This window comes from Colobus angolensis, unplaced genomic scaffold (assembly GCF_000951035.1).
Source record: "Colobus angolensis palliatus isolate OR3802 unplaced genomic scaffold, Cang.pa_1.0 Scaffold98, whole genome shotgun sequence".
Lineage (NCBI taxonomy): Eukaryota > Metazoa > Chordata > Mammalia > Primates > Cercopithecidae > Colobus > Colobus angolensis.
In genome coordinates, this window is record NW_012123820.1 from 680,353 (window position 1) to 693,446 (window position 13,094).

The 13,094-nt window shown below is 40.5% G+C and overlaps 1 protein-coding gene across 3 annotated transcripts in view; it reads left to right on the forward strand.

Annotated features, from left to right (window-relative positions):
- The window catches only part of BBX (bobby sox homolog (Drosophila)), a 273,989-nt gene that overhangs the window by 733 nt on the left and 260,162 nt on the right, over window positions 1-13,094 (forward strand). For all 3 annotated transcript variants that reach the window (XM_011932734.1, XM_011932735.1, XM_011932736.1), the window contains exon 2: window positions 2,843-2,922. The gene's annotated coding sequence lies outside the window, so the exon portion shown is untranslated. The remainder of the gene's footprint in view (window positions 1-2,842; window positions 2,923-13,094) is intronic.

Consider the following 13,094-nt stretch of genomic DNA (forward strand, 5'->3'; position numbering starts at 1 on the left):
CAGGCTGCGTTTGCAACCAGCACCTCTCGGCACACAGGCAGCGCCGCCCGAGAGGGGCACGGGAGCCGGGGCGCGGGCTGGAGCGGCCCCAGGAAAACAACAACAGAGCCCTCACGCCGGCGGGCGGCTCGTGGCCGCCCGGGGAGCCCCAAACTTCATCTCGGCGAAAGTACGTGGAGCTCTGCCTGGTCTCGGCTGCCGGGGAGGTGGGGCCTGGGGAGCAGGGGCAGTGGAGGAAGGTACGGGGAGCCAGCCTTCGGTGGATTTATTGAACATTTCGTGTGCGTTGGTGACCGGGAACAGCAGCCCAGTTGCTCGTTCATCTGGAGAGTTGGGATTTGGGTGTTCCGGCCCCGCAGATCAGTGCCCTCTCAACCCCCACCCCTACCCAAATGCGCGGCGAGTAGAGAAAGTGCTGTTTTAGTGCCAGAGTAGCCTGGAGGAAGAATAGGGGGAGAGGGGGAAGAGGGCGAGGAAGAAGGGGAGAGAGAAGAGGGAGGGAAGGGGGGGGAGAGAGGGAGACAGAGAGAGAGAGGGAGAGAGAGAGAGAACGGGAGGGAAGAGAGGAGGGGGAAGAGGAGGAGGGAGGCTGTGTCAGGATTTTGCTTGAATGTGGGATTATGTTGTGTCAATAAGTTTAAGGTGGAGAGAGCGAGGCTGAGGGTGGTGGTGGAGGGAGGGGAGGAGGAAGGCCTTGGCCGTTTAAAGTCTTATTTCTGAAGGTAAGTTATGGCTTTGCCTGGTCGCGATGACAGAAAACTTGCAGATCCTTTATCCGAGGATGGGGTCGATGCCTCTGGAAAGAGCTCCCCAGCCCTCTTAAGCCACACTCATGTTACACTGTTATTTGCTGCGATCCGGGTCGCTAGTAAATTACAGAAATCAGACTCGAGGTTTCTTTTCCTCCTCCACCTCGTCTCGCTCACTCACCCTCAGAAATTTATTATCATATTTTATTTATTTTTTGGTATTGTATGAAACTTAACGTAACTGAGACCGAACCCGAGTCCTGTAATTTACAAGGACCCTGAATCCCAGAATCTGGAACACGTTTATGTGTGAAATAGCCGCGATCATTTCTGCTAAATGAGGAAGGTAAAACGAAACGATGCAAAAAGCTAAGACACAACATGTACGACAGAGGGGGGGAGAGGGAGAGACAGAGAGAAGCTATTTTTTGCTTTCCTTTCTGTAGGAAGGAAAATAAAGCGTGCATTCCCCTTCCTTCCCTGTGTATAGGGTCTAGTCAATATTTTAACTGTCTGTGGACAAATTAGTCCAGGTGGATCTTGTTGAAAAGTTTCGCGAGGTGGGGTGGAGGTGGGGGGGGCGAAGGGGAAGGTGGGTGGAGGTTGTGGGGGATGGGGACGGAGCGAGCTCTGCCTCTGCTAATGGTCATTGGCCTGGGGCTTTGAAACCATTGCCTGTCCTGCTAATGACACGTCCAGTTCTCTTCTCCCGGCCGCGGACGCCGGGCTGCCGTTCCCGGGGTGGCTGACTGGGACTGGGGTACTTTACCCGCGCGGGGAGGGGCGTTCTTCGCTATCTCCTGGGGTTGCCCACTCGCGGTGTGGGGGCCCCCACGCTGCCCCCCGCCCCTGCGCGCCGCCGCCACCTCTGCTCGCGCGACTTTTGTAGGCAGCCGGCGGCCGAGGGGCGCGGGGGGTCCCCAGCGCGGACGTCCCCGCGCGGCCACCCCGCGTCCGGCCCCACGCGCTCTGCGCCGCGCGGTCCAAGCCCGGAATGGCAGCGCCGGGCCGGGCGCTGGCGGTGCCTCCCTGGGGGGCAGCGGAGGCAGAGGCAGTGGCGGCGGGATCTTCGCCGGGGCCCGCGGGAGGAGGAGGAGGAGAAGGAGAAGGAGGAGGGGAAGAAGGAGGAAGAGGAGGAGAGGGAGGCGTTTTCTGCCCAGACCGCCGCCAGTTCGAGCAGGCACGGGCACGGGGACACCCCACTCGTTGCTCCTCCGTTATAGAAAGGTGTTTAGCAGACTTTTACGCCCGGAGTGTGGTATTTGCACTTCATTTTTCCTCCCCCCTCTTTCCCAAAGCAAGATGGACTCTATTCCCTTTCTCTTTCTCCCTCTGCCTCTGCCTCTGTCTTGTCAGCCTTTAAGATCGACATTTTGTACTAAGATGCAAACTTGATGGTGACCAGCAACAAAGCCGGGGTGGGATCCCTCGCTCTCTTCCTCCCTCCTTGTTTCCTAGCTCCCCCCACCCCGACCTCGCAGACCTGGTGGCCCTGCACTTGCCGCTGTGGGCTTTGGCGAATGTGTTTTCCCCGGTTGGTTCCTATCTCCAATCTGGGGATTGTGACCCGGACTGGGTGTTTGGGAGACGGCTGTGGCCGCCCAGGTCTGAAAGGCTGAGGGCTTCGATACCTGGACCCGCTGCCGCCGCCGTGGCACCTCCCGCCGGCTCCTGGGCAAGGCGAGGCTTGGGCTGCCTATCGATCCCTATGATTTGGTTACTGGTGTATTTGTCCTGGGGGTGGTGATCACTTGTGCAAGTTGATGAATGATCGCGGTGTGGGTTTTGCGTTTGCAGAATGGATCAACTTTCTGCTTTGTACATATGGGGAGTAGGAAGCGAGGGTGCTGGAGATACCCTAGAATGCCAGTTGGGCTGTCCCCCAGCCTCTGCCCTTTGAATATGGGGAGCTTCTTTGCCTTCTGTTCCCTCAGTTCTCCAGTGTGGGGGGGTGGTAGAGAAAGGGGAGGGGTTAGTGGGAGCTGGACTCCTGGGTTTTGGTACCCTTTCTTCATAGATGTTACAGGACTTGGGACTGTACTATTGTAAAGCCCTACCATACTGATGATGTACCTTTATTTGATACTTTATAGGTCACTATCATATGACAAAGGCTTTGCTGCAGTTCAGCAGTTCATCTTCCTCCCTGTGTACTTTCCATTCGCCTTCCTGGGTAAGTATGCAAACTCTTCATACAGGGAAGCTGGATGACAATTAGTAATGACATAAGGGTCTTTATCGTTCACATAGGAAGATGCTTTATTGGGGTTACAGCACCCCAGAAACCTTGTCTCACTTGAGTTTCCCACAGTATAAGTCAGTTTATAATTCTTAGTGTTTAGAATTCAGCTGTGAGTTATTATTAAGATAGTAAATGTTCATTTTGTGTTTATCTACAAGTAATTGTCGTTTCAAAACTTATTTTCAAATAGGCATTTTAATTTATAATGAAATTTTACATAGCTTTGAAGGTCTAGTAAATTTAATGCTAGACAATACTATAGGAAGATTGCAGTGTATGAGTGGAGAGAATTATTAAAAATCCAAGGAAGCATTGTGCAGAAGGCCTCTCTAATTATAGTGACTGACATTTGCTTACTCTCTCTCAAGTTCTCTTTCTTGAGTAACCTGTGGTGTTTGTAACAGTTACTTTTGGGGTGGGGAAAGGTGGGGTTGGTAGTGTAGTAAATCTAGTGTTTAGGGCACTAGTTTGATTCAGAATTGATCATAATTTCTTGCAAAACTTACATGTTTGGAGAAATTAGGAACAATTCGGTAGCCTGTAAATCTAATAAACAATGACTGAGATCTGTCGTTAAGTGCCTTTTTCAGATATATGACTCCCAAGTAGAAAAATCTGCAAAATATGTGTGGGACAGTAAGTGTGTGGAAAATTTGTGAGAGGTAACAGTGTGGATAAGAACTGAGGGTTTATAGAGCATTTGAAAGCAGCACAGTGAGCCTAATCTGCAGAAAACCACCTTGTAAGTTTGCCCCTCCATTGTAAAGGAACACCCCAGGTACTCTGAGTTGTTGATGTTTGGAAACTAGTACTAAATTGTGTAAATCAGCTGTAGTGCTGTGTAATATTACCATAGTGAATTTAGAGATTGTATTTTGTGAATGAAAATGAACTTACTTTTTCATGAAAGAAAATTTGGAGACCTCGTCTATGGCGTTTCCTGGATTGCTGAGATACCGTGTACGTTAACAAAATTCTTGTCTTAGTATTAAGGGTATAAAATTGTTGTCTTAATATTGAGTTAGAGGACTAGACCTTTCTGGTAGTGTCCATCTGGTAACAAAATATACTTTTGTATTATTGAGGACTGTAGATAATCTGTGTAAGTTTTGCATCGAACATTTAGACAATCTAGAGGACTTTAGATAATCTATATATGTTTTTCATCAAACTTTTTTTGTGGAATATAAATATTGCATTACTGCTTATAATTAGATGGTTTGTTCAGTTAACTCAGAATACATCACATACATAGCAGGCCAATCGGAATGGTCAAAATGAGAAGGTTCTGTAAGATGAATTTAGTGCACACTGAAATACATGGATTTCATTGTCTTTGAGTTTTTTTTAAAGCTTGTTTGAAAAGTTTCATTTTTGGCAAGAGTATTCAAAATGCATTCCTGATTACTAAAGAACACCACATTTATGCTGCTAAACACATTATTTTGTTCATTGCAACATTTTCATTCATAAAAGTTCATTGCAAACTTTTAATATTACTCCTTTCCCCATGGAAATATATTTGACCAATTTAAAAATTAATATGAGAGGTTAGTAATGTTGAGAATAAAAGTCTGATAAGTGCTTGTATTTCTTTGAGATATCAAGTGACTGCTTCATTAAAACAATATTTTCAAGAACAGTCTTGGACTTTGAAGTCAGTGAAGTAGTTCTGATAGTGTAAATCTTGTAATAGTGATCTAAAAAAAGTCATTTTGACAATAAATTGCCAGTTATTGGCATCTAAAATGTATTGATTAGACTTGAGGCTTACTTATCAAAATAAGAATTTAAAGTTTTTGCTTCTCCATTTCCAAGTGTTTCCAAACTTCCCATTTTATTATTCTGCATGTCTCTGTTAGGTTCTGAAACTGAAGCCTTAATTTGCATTTCACATTTAATGCTAGCTATTGAAAAGGTGGCTCATCTATATTGTTTCCTAGTGTTACCTCTTTGGAGGTACTGAGGCAGTTTTAGGAAAAACCTTTCTCTAGAGAGTTAGATACTTGTTAAAATTTGCAATTTTTGAAACATTAAAAAAAGTATGTTGATCTTTGTATCCATTTTTTTTTTAAGTTCAAGGTATATGAGTTTTTTAGATAACTGTGCTTTTAACAGATTTTGAAAATTGTATATATAGCACCTTTGACCTTTAACCTTATAGATCTGATTTTTATACTTAATCCATTGAAACAGATTCATGTAGACATTGAATTTAGAACATATCTTTGAATGAAAATGAGGATGCACATATGATTATGATTGGCCTCTGCTATAAGTAACTATGTAGTTGATAAGTTTTCTGTATGTTGTAAAAATAAAGAATAGGTCTGAAGATGTGCAACTCATGAAAATCTAACTCAGTAGCTAAAATATTTATAAAGCCATACTTTTCAGTAAAATTACAGGCAATTTCTAATTATTAGTCATTAGCCTATTAACAGTATATGTTTTCCTACATTTCATAAAGAACATGGGTAAAAGCAAGGGCTACATTTTTAAGTAGATCTTGTCATGAATTTCAATTACTTTTATATTAAAAATCTTTAATAGAAATAATAAAGGCTTCATCTCTCTATACTACTAAAAAAAAAAAACTTTGAGAACAGTTCCATTACAGATGGGCCTTTTTGCTGTACTACAGGAAGTCCCTGAAATCATTATTAGTGTCTTACAAAAGTATATAAAGTGTTTACAATTGTTACATCAGATGCTCCAAATCACTAAATATAGGCATTAATTTTAACATATTACATTACCACCAACGTGGCATACCTGTGCTTTAAGATTTAACCTTAAGCAGGTGCTTAACTTAAGAGGAAGATGCTTTTCTTGAACTTGTACCTTGAAGTCCATCTCATTATTTAACATTTCACCATTGAGGGTACCTTTTGAAATGGGCCTGAGTGGTATCTCTCCTGTATTTTTTGTCAGATTCCTTGTTGTCACTATGAAATGAAAACAAACTCAACTTTACTAAAGACATTGTAATCTTACTGCTTTGTTTTTATCATGTGTCTCAGGGAAATCAGATGCAGGCAGTCCTCAGTACACTGAACAACACTGCTATGAAGGGAATAGGTAAAGAGAAAGACTGAGACTGAATGGAGCCTCTTCCAGCTTGAAGATTCTGTGACTGTCATTCAGTCACTGGGTGTTGTACTACCTCAAGGGCAGTCATCACATACTGTGTCTAATTGTTGATATTTCTGTATTTTAAGTCATACCTGTGGAAAGCACTTTTTGATTACAACTTTGCTCAAAGTTCACATGTGATATTATCCTTTAGAAGGCAATTATATTTCCTTGAAATGCCAGTAAATCATTTTAAAACTATACAGATATACCCAGAAAATCCTCATGTATTAATGGGGATTGTTTGCATTTTTTTTTTCCTTTCAAGGAAACAGGTAAGAACTGAAATAAGTGCCAATTATGTGAGGGAATGCAAAAGAAGCAAGCCAGTAAAGAATTTCATCTAGAAGTATATATAAATAGAAGATGAGAGAATGAAAGACTTAAAAGATTAAATATAGACCATGAAACACTGGTATTACCAAATGTACCAAAATATAAACTTAATAAGTTAAAATATGTAAGTCAGTTTGAGAATCTAGGTAGTGAAATAACTTCAGATAATGAGAAGGTTTGTATAAAATACGAAGTAACAGCTAGGTGTGGTGACTCACACCTGTAATCCTAGCACTTTGGGAGGCGGAGGCCAGTGGATCACCTGAGGTCAGAAGTTTGAGACCAGCCTGGCCAACATGGTGAAACCTTGTCTTTACTAAAAATACAAAAATTAGCCAGGTGTAGTGGTGGGCACCTGTAATCCCAGCTACTTGGGAGGCTGAGGCAGGAGAATCCCTTGAACCCAGGAGGCAGAAGTTGCAATGAGCTGAGATTGCGCTACAGCACTCCAGCCTGGGCTACAGAGCAAGACTCTGTCTCCGAAACAAAATGAAACAAAAAACAAAACAAAAAAAACCCCACAAAGTAACAATTAATGAGAATGAATTGGATTTTATGAAGTCTTAAAAAAATTAAAAATATTTAAAAATGTTCATTAAATAATTATAGCAATAGTTAAACATGGTCCTCAGATGAAAAGTTCAGGGAATAAAACAGAAACTCCTGGAGCGGAATAACTGAACTCCTAAAAGCAACATACAAGGTTGCATCTTTTGTAATAGGAATAATTAAAAGGCCAATAACTTACTTTAAAGGAGAAACAAGAATGGGGATAAAAATTATTCAAAACAGCTGTATTTCTTAAATACTTTTGACTGAGGTATAGTATAAAAAATACATTTAACATCCCAATCCACATAAAAGAACTGAAACAAGTTTCTTGAAACAGGACAAAGTGCAGTGCCCTCTGATATTTTCTGTTCCCAACTGATCTTTATAAATCCAGTATGTTTCAAGCCATTTTATTAAACAAAAAATACTAGATATTATCTACTAAATTGATTTCATGACTTATAGTTTGAAAAACACTGGCCTAGAGTACTTGCTTTCTTAGAAATGGAGGTCTCTAGGCCTCATCCTTTGATATTCTCATTCAGTGTTTCTGGGGTGGTGCCACGGAATTTAGATTTTAGCACATATAGCAGGTGATTCTAAAGCAAGTAGGAAGCCCTCCGACTGACTGAGAAACCTTGATATGAAGGACAGATGGCCCAAGACTGGATAGGAGTCATGTTCTGAATGTGGGGCTGAAGTTCATTGACTTAGAAGGTGTCTTCCATCTTCACCATTCTTTGGCTGTATTTCAGTGTGTTTGCAATACTGAGAAGGTCTTCATCACCCTCTGTAGATGCTCCTGTAGTAGAAGTTGTAGTACAAGGAACAGAGGCCTTGCCACCAAAGAGCTCTGGGTTCCACTCCTGCTGCATCTATTGCTTATTAGCTGGGGGACTCTGAGCATGTTACCTCACATCCCTTAAACTTTCATTCTCATATGTGCACAATGGATATGGTAATATTTACCATGCAATAATACAGGGATTACATAAGATGGTGATGAATGTAGGACCCTTATTCACAGTTAGCGCTCAATATATAGTCTCTGTTTTTATAATTACATCTCATCTCACCCCATCCTCCACTGTTTGAAATTTCTGAAAGCCTTTTAGTTTATTTTTTTTCTCTAAAACGATTCTCACCTCTAGTTATCGTGAAAAATTGGTATGTTTTTAACTAGACATGAGATGCTGGACAAGTAATTTGTTAGGGAAGGAAATAGTAAGAGTAACCAGAAGGAGAAAAGCCAAGCACAGCTGAGGCATGCCACGGTTAAGTACGGTGCTCCTTCAGGGTTGAGGAATGATTTTCCCACCTCTTTGGAAAGGTAGAGTATGGGACTAGAAAACAGCTCTTTTCATATTTCAAGGTAGTTAGTTGTCAGCACAGGGCATTCTCTCTGGTGACTGATAGATATTAGAATGTCTTAGAGTATCAGTTCTCAAACTTTCTTCCATCAAGACACATGTGTAATCCCAGCCCTTTGGGAGGCTGAGGAAGGAGGATTGCTTGAGCTTAGGAGTTTAAGACCAACCTGGGCAACATAGTGAGACCTTGCCTCTACTAAAAAGAAAAATAAATTAGCTGGGGGTGGTGGTGTGTACCTATAGTCCCAGCTACTCGGAGGCTGAGGCAGGAGGATCACTTGAGCCCACACAGTCAAGGCTGCAGTGAGCTGTGATCATGCCACTGCACTCCAGGCTGGGTGAAAGAGCAAGGTCCTGTCTCAAAAAAAACAAAACAAAAACACGTGACCAATGTTCACATATGAGACATTATGATTTCCCCTGGTTAACAGACAGGTAAATTATGCTGTGGGTTTTACAGGTAGTTCACAGTGTGATAAAGCCACTCCTTTTTAAGAAAAAGTCAAGGAATCATATCAAATTGCAAGCAAGAGTGGTGTTACCTTAATGAAAACTTTGAATATACTTAATATACACATGGAAAATTGTAAATTGTGGTACTTCAATTGTTCTAATTGGGGCACTCCTCATAAACAATTAAAACTTACCCTTGTGTCAAGGCATGGGGATTGAGAAGTGTTACATAGGTAGTGCTTAGCAAATTGCATTTCACCAAATAGGCACTTGAAAATAGGGGCAAGCTAAGGAGACGATAAATGGGGAATACTTTAAATCCCTGAAATCTCAAACAATGTGAAAACCAAAAGCTAGGGAAATGTAAAGAAAGCACAGAAGACTACAGATATCAGGGTTTTCAAACGGTACTGTCTTACTCAAATATACGTTGATACAAAAATTTGTTGAAGTAGTCTCAACAATCATTAAATTTGTTTGAATAAATTAAAATTAAGTGACTCTGGTATTTCCTAATTTTTAAGGTTATATTTGCCAGAAACATCTTCCCACTTTGCTAAATTTTAATTTGCCATACATTTTTGATCTCCAGTAAATTAATAAGCTCTGTATATTTTGAAAACGCCTTTGTTCTTTGATGTAGTAGTATTGGAAATAGATTCACAATCTTTTATCTAAAAAGCTTGAAAAACTAAAAGTTTTTTTTTTTTCCTTCAAAAGTGTGACATCAAAACTCATTTGGTACCAAAACCTAACCCAGACTGTCATGGGATTGTTTAAAGTAGTTTTCAAGCCCGCTTAGAATATTCACATATTTTGCTGGAAATATTAATATTGATTCATTGTGTGGTATTATCCTAGGTCTAACTAGGAATGTTATGTAATATGTGCTATAGGTACCATTTTGCCTTTTTAAACCCCACAAAATTCTGAATCCTGAAGCATATCAGGACCTAAGGGTTTTAAATAAGGGATTGTGATCCTATTGCATTAACTTCCTTAGTTGGTAGGGTGAAATTCTCTGATATTACTAACCACTTAACCCACTGAAAAATTATTTTGCTAACTTTGATCACTGATCATTGAACAATTTAAGTTCCTTGCCAGCTAACAAATGATGAAAGATTTTTTAACGTTATATATTACCTCAATCAAACTGTCTGCTGAAATCCTGTGGCTCCAAATGTACAGGTGTAAGGCATGAGGATATAGTCAGGTAAGGAAACTGGTAGTCATTGACATCATTTGTACCGTCTAAGTTGAGCCAAGTTAAAGGCTTCTAGGTAAGGAAAGCTTAAACCCATGCAGAACCTGGTTAGTGCACATTTCATTGAACCTTTTATGTTCCCTTTTGATGTGATGATTCCTTTGTTGTTGTTTTTAGTTTTATTAAACAGACACACACTAAAATCTGCATAACATTTGAAACCTGTACCATGTTGAAAAATGTTTCATATGTAATGTTGAATGAAATTCAGGCTACTTCCATTAATGGTTTATTGTTATTAGAGGTTTTATTTCCTTTATTATATTGCTACCTGCCCATTTTTTTTTTCCATCAGGAACATAAAAATAGGAAGTGTTTTCTGTGATTTAGTCTGTTCTCGGGTGAGAATGTTTTTAGGTTATATTGTTTTATAGAGGTTCTAGATACCTTTATTTTCAGTAATTAATTATGAAATGTTCAGATCTTGCCTTTTAATTTCCTATAAAACTGCTTTAGAAAAATGATAAATATGTCATGGGGAAGAGTCTATATGGCACTGTAGGAACAAAGTAATAACTTTATCTGGTTTGTTATGGTAAGACTTAATTCAGTCTTCATTTGATATAGACTGGAACTGTTAATGCTAAAGAATTGTTTATTGATAGGACTTTCATTATTTATTTACATGACTACATTCCTTGGTGTAGGAAAGCCACAGATTAAGTAATTCAGAGAGAGTCTTATTAGCAATGCTGATTCTTTTAATATTAAATATGCTGACTTGTTTTTCAGCTTTTGGTGCACCTCTCAAAACTCACCCAAGTGTAGAGTTCTCATGGACTGCAGAGGGAATGTGGTGGAGCATGGAACAAAATGAGAAAATAATTCTTTACATCCAGCTGTCAGACTTTGATTATCTTTTGAGTTACTGAAATTACCATTTTCTTCCCTTCCAGGTTTCCCTTCCTTCCTTTTCCTCCCTCCTTCTCTTCTCCTTCCTCTCTCTCATCTCTTTTTTTCTCTCCCAGTCTATTATATTTGGTAGTATGCATCTGTGATACTGCATAAAAATATTTTAGAATAGGGAATAGGGAGTTGAGTTTTCCTTTTTTAAAACACCTTTGAGTTTGAAGATCGATTTGTAGTTTTTGAATCCTTTTGGTATTTATGACTACCTATATAAAAATTGTTGATAAATGAGCTTCAGACTTATACACATCTCTACATATGAAAGTATCAGTTAGGAAGGGATTATAAGGAACCTTTAGCAGGGCTCTGTGAAATAAAGGCACCTGTTGTTTTTATGAAATAATGGAAATAAACTCCTTATCCAAACATTTTCAGTTTCAGGTTGATAGAATGACTACATAGTTTCATTTAAACTTCAGGAAAGTTGAATGCAGTTTTTAGAAGTTTCCCAAAGAGTATTTTACACTGGGAGGAAGGGAGAAAGATAATCTGGACTAAGGCCTGCCTTATGAGGCTCAGTTTTGTTTTTATTACTTTATTTTTCACAACAACTGTCTGATGATAAATACTCAATTTTAATGACAAGGAAACTAAAACTCAGGTTGAATAACTTGTCTGAGGTCACACAGCTAGTAAGTGATCACACCAGGCTTAGACTGCCTGTCTGCAGTGCCACAATCTCCTGAGGCTTTTTCTGTATTTACCTGCCATTAGGGCTACATTCCAAGAAGTTAAAAATGAAAGGTTTGGGACAACTTTTAGTTAAGAATTCTCCCCAATTTTTTTTTTCTCCTAGAAGAGAAGTCTTCATTTTCAAGTAATAAGATTGAAACTCTGTACTTTATCACTTGTAAGGAAAGTTACGTGAAAAATTCTCTGACCTGGGGCTTGTAAATTTTCATCTGTAAGATCATTGTCAAAGACTAAACGTTTGTTTATAAACTTAGTATATATTTGATGTTTAGTCAGTTTTGTTTCTAGTTGGTATATCTAGTATAGAAATGTCTATGGCAGCTGTTATTTTTAATATTTATTAATTCCTCTGGTATATCAGTAGAAATTATTTGTTCTTTCATGAGAAGTTGAGTCTTCCTAGCTGAATATATCGTTTGTGCTCTGGTCCTTTTTTTTTTTTTTTTTGAGACAGAGTCTTACTCTGTTGCCCAGGCTGGAGTGCAGTGCACAGTCTCTGCTCACTGCAACCTCTGTCTTCTTGGTTCAAGCAATTCTTGTGCCTCAGCATCCCAAGTAGCTGGGATTACAGGTGCGGGTCACCACGTCTGCCTAATTTTCGTGTTAATATTTTTAGTAGAGACAAGATTTTGCCCTTTTGGCCAGGCAGGTCTTCAACTCCTGGCCTCAAGTGATCAACCTGCCTCAGCCTCCCAAAGTGCTGGATTACAGGCGTGAGCCACCACACCCAGCCTGTGCTCTGTGTTTTTAAATACTTAATCAGTGAATATATTTTACTAAAGGAATTAACAGTATAACATACTTAGTGTTATAAAATGTTTACTTCTGACATTTGCTTTGAAAGACAATTCCATATTAGTGGAAAAATTAATAAGCAGATCCATGGCCTTCACTTCAGAGTGCCTGATCAAACATGAATCAGATATAGGGTCAGTCAGCAGTTCTAATTCATCAGTTTAGGAAGTGATTTAAGGGTGCTTTTAATTTCACCTAAGGAACTTATTTCTGCTGTGCTAAGTGGAAGAGATTTCATAAATTATACTTTTTTTTTGAGACGGAGTCTCGCTCTGTCGCCCAAACTGGAGTGCAGTGTCCGGATCTCAGCTCATTGCAAGCTCCGCCTTTCCGGTTCACGCCATTCTCCTGCCTCAGCCTCCCGAGTAGCTGGGACTACAGGCGCCCGCCACCTCGCCCCGCTAGTTTTTTTGTATTTTTTTTTTGAGAAGGAGTCTCGCTCTGTCGCCCAAACTGGAGTGCAGTGGCCGGATCTCAGCTCACTGCAAGCTCCGCCTTTCCGGTTCACGCCATTCTCCTGCCTCAGCCTCCCGAGTAGCTGGGACTACAGGCGCCCGCCACCTCGCCTGGCTAGTTTTTTTGTGTTTTTTAGT